This window comes from Gobio gobio (assembly GCF_949357685.1).
Source record: "Gobio gobio genome assembly, chromosome: 6".
NCBI lineage: Eukaryota > Metazoa > Chordata > Actinopteri > Cypriniformes > Gobionidae > Gobio > Gobio gobio.
In genome coordinates, this window is record NC_137102.1 from 60,672,309 (window position 1) to 60,676,520 (window position 4,212).

The following is a 4,212-nucleotide window of genomic DNA, read 5'->3' on the forward strand; positions in this document are numbered from 1 at the left end:
CGAAAACTAAACAATCGGCATGGCGGAAAAAGAGAATACGGTAAACAGTTGTTTTTGTGTTGTGGTTTTAATCTATCAAGTTTATTTGTGTTGTGTATTTGATCCATAGTTGTTGTATTAACACTTTAAACAGCACGTGGCTCTAATCTTTTTTTAAACGAGCTTTAAGATGTCTCTCGCATCTGTTGATATGGTCTTGCTTTAAGTTACATATTTATTGTTTGTGATTTTACTTTGTTGTTGGCGCTGTATTTTTTATTTAATTACCTTTTCTGATACTGACCAATGTGTTTTATGTGGATTTTTTTCGAATTTATAGAGGCACATTACGATTTGGAGAGGCTTAGCTTTACTTCATTTTCATCAATGCAAGACATTCTGCAACAGTTTTCACTGCCCAGTGTTTTTAAACTGACCAGATGGCACTAGTTGAATGCACACCTTCAAATTCACTTCAAAAAGCAGCTGTCCATGAAGGTATGAATGTTTTGAGTGGCAAGAAATAGTATTTATTTGTTATCCCTTTAGAATTAGTTGGTTTTCTGCATGATTTGGTCAAAAGTGTCATCTCATCTTCAAAGTTTCAAGTAGATATATTTATATATAAGCACAATGTGCTTAAGCTAACAAAATACAAACAATATTTCATGTGTCTGAATATGTCCTATTAAAATCAAATCAAATACACAACCAAACATCTGATATGAATTGCCAAATATAGATATTGTTCATTTGGATGACGTTCTGAAAGTTTCTTTTATATTCTGAATTTGCAGTAAGTGGTCATTTTTGCTTGAGAACAATGAAACTTGTCTCTCTTGTACAATTTTTATGGTTACATTATATATAATATTTCTGTTTGATTATGTTGCAGTAAATTGACAAGCAGACTCACCCCAGCACAGGACAATGGAGGCTGATCAAAAACAAGGTTAGTTTTAAAAGGCTCTCATAAAGACATAAGCTACTTATACAGTTAGTGTGTTGTTATATCTGTCACATCTTTTCCAGGAATAACTTAATAATGTTCTATTGTTTTAGACTGTTCCACAACAGTTGGTCGGCTCTATTGACTGTGGGATATTCATGTTAATAGTAAGACATTTTTTTAAAAATAAGAGCTTCTCTTCATTAGGATGAAAAACATGAGGGCTTTTCACACTTGAAATAGTAAACCCCGGGTATACAGAATCCTGGGTTATCTTGCTTCACACTGATCATCATTTACCTGAGATGAACAATTAATCCTGGGTATTCATACACTGCCGTTCCACACTGTACTGTACTAAGCCATAGGATAACGTCCTTATTTGCAGTGTCACTGATTGGACGAACACTGCACACAATATGTTTACATAAATGCTCAAGCTTTGCATGTCCTCGTATTACAAGTTTATCCTGAATGGACATTTCAGACTATAAAATAATTAAAATGGTCTCTTCTTCACTGCAATTGTTGCGTTTTCTGTCAGCATTTGACGTTTTTCCTCTCCAACGGTGAATTTATTATTTATATAGAATGCACAGTGTTTCAGTGACTGTCAAATGCACGTCAATATAAAAGTGTGAAATGTTACTTCACCCGGGGTTAAAAGTGTGTTTAGAACGACGATAAGCACAGTGTGAAAGCTTGCCTTTGATTTCTGTATACATTTTGAACTGAAAATGGTTAATTAATTTGATTTGTGACAGGGTATGATTTGTCACAAATATAGACATGAGGAAAATTGAATTTCAAAACTTTTTTACAAACTATTATACATGCTACATCCTTCAACACACGAGATTGTTAAAAAACTTCCAACGTTTCATCCCATTTTTTGTACCCTTCTCTCATGAAGGAGCCACGGATCACAGAAGACCTCTGCACTGCAGCTGAACTACCAAACGTTTTCAGAGGTTTCGTGGAGGAGCCGTGGAAAGACCAGGAATAAGCCCTTCAACTTTCACAGGCTGAAATGGTTGACCAACAACTTGCCAAAGAGCCTTTAGTATTTTTTAAGTGTTTGGACTAAAGGAGTCTCAGAATTAATTGTATATTTATGGAGATTTCATTTGATTTAATTTGTCATGTACCTGCTGTGCAATAACTTTGAACCTAGTTCAATATATTCTCTTTGGTCTGATTGTGTATTTTTTTAAAGCAAACCCCAGCTAGTATATGATGCCTTTGGGGAAGTAAATAATTTGTGTGTTGTTTTAGGATTTGATTAATCTGAATCTGCTTGAATTATGCATTCCAGTGTAGAATTGTGTAATGTGTATTATGTACTATGAAAAAAGGTTCATTCTGAAATGCTTGAGTAAAAAATATTTTGTCATATAAATAAATGTTCAAATGCTCAATCTTTGTTTTCATTTTTAGTGTTTTAAGCTTTATGTTCAATTGATCTAATATAATCTTTAAAGACATAATATAAATAGAAACTTTTTACTTTAAAAATCCTTAACAAAACGTTGCAATGGGGTTTATATATATATATATATATATATATATATATATATAAACTTACATTTTATATATATATATTAATTTACATTACATATATAACTTGCGTTATAAATATATTCAATGTGTAATGTGTGTATTTTTATGATTTAACTATGTACTATTAATGAAAAGTGAGTATATCTATCTATCTATATCTCTCTACAATTAGAACGTATTAATAAAATACTTGACATTATTAACATGGTTTGAAACTTGGGTTTGAAACGCTCCAATGTATGATTGCTCCATGAGCATTGAGCAATGTATACGAAGATAAATCAGCTCCGCCCACTTCCGGCATGAGACCGTGGTGTGGTGCTGTTGCTCTCAGACGGTTGTGAGTAGGGTGACCACCATCAAACAAACCAAATGTGGGACAATTACTAAGTTTGTGTGGGACAATGTGGGACATGTTACCGACACTAAAACATAACCTGAAACTGTTACACAATATCTATCTAACTTAATAAAAACATATGTATTCTGCCTTTCAGATGATAAAAATACTTTGTTCTTTAGTCCCTTCCAGAAAACACCATTACATCACAATGTAACATTTTACATGTCATTTAAATTCAACATCACTGAGCCCAAAGGCAGCAGGCAGCAGATCTGACCAAGTCCAATAATGAACAAATAAATTATAAAGCAACATGAAATTAGTTCATTGACAGTCTTATATATTATATTATATATTAAGAATATAACCAATTTACCGAATTATCCATTTGTACATGGAACGAATCCGCTCCACATTTTGATTGACAGCCGTCACAACCTATAGCGACCGTGTTTACTCCTTTCTTTTCAACCATTGGATAGGATTTTAAAAACGGCTGTTGTTGTATTTGTGAGGGGTATGGGGCGGGATGTTACGTCTGACGAAGCGCTGTTAAATATGTCTTGGTGAAAAACGATGCCGCAAAAAGAATAAATGAAACGCTTTCTTAAAAAGGCAAAAGAACGCATGCGTTATATGATAATAAATTAAAAACCAACAGACTGATGAAAATGCGGGACATTTTCACAATATGCGGCGTGCGGGACAAGGGGTGAAAATGCTGTGCGGTACAACGCAAAGCGGGACGGGTGGTCACCCTAGTTGTGAGTGACGTCACTGTGGCGTGGCGCTGTTGCTCTCAGACGGTTGTGAGTGACGTATATGGTTCTGCGGTTCTGCAGTTGGTCGTGTCTCAATATTTTTGGGTGTTCATATACCAAGTACCAATAAAGTCACCAAGTTTCGGACCATTACGATGAAGCTACGTTTTTTTTTTTTTTTTTTTATAAAACGCAAGATCCACTTTAGTGGTAAAAATGTGCTATTGCGTGATAAAAATGCTCAATGTGTCCACCGGATGGCACAGATCTCATTAAAAAAATTGCTTTCATGAGGCCTAGGCTTGACTCTAAAATGAAATACAGCTTTAATACAAAAAGAAAAGAAAATTATATATATATATAGGGGGAGAGTGAGGGCGGTTGCAACACTTTTTACATTTCCTTCATTTTCTCAGGGACTGTTCGTATTAGAAAGACAAAACATATATATATATTAAACCCATATATGTCACCTACCTGCCCATACTGTTGCAACATGTGTACAAATGATAATATGAGAGTAATTTGTGCTTAAATAGACCCTGAAAAATGGTGCAACTGTCCCCATATATGGGTCATTTAGATGTAATAAAACTCATACTTCGGCATCATTTTTCAAA

The 4,212-nt window shown here is 34.2% G+C and overlaps 1 long non-coding RNA gene across 1 annotated transcript; it reads left to right on the plus strand.

Annotated features, from left to right (window-relative positions):
• Window positions 1-347: 347 nt before the first annotated feature.
• Window positions 348-1,918, plus strand: LOC307127751. The gene is made up of 3 exons (XR_013816680.1): window positions 348-477; window positions 875-931; window positions 1,842-1,918. It is a non-coding gene; the product is annotated as an uncharacterized lncRNA (long non-coding RNA).
• The last annotated feature ends 2,294 nt before the right edge of the window (window positions 1,919-4,212 follow it).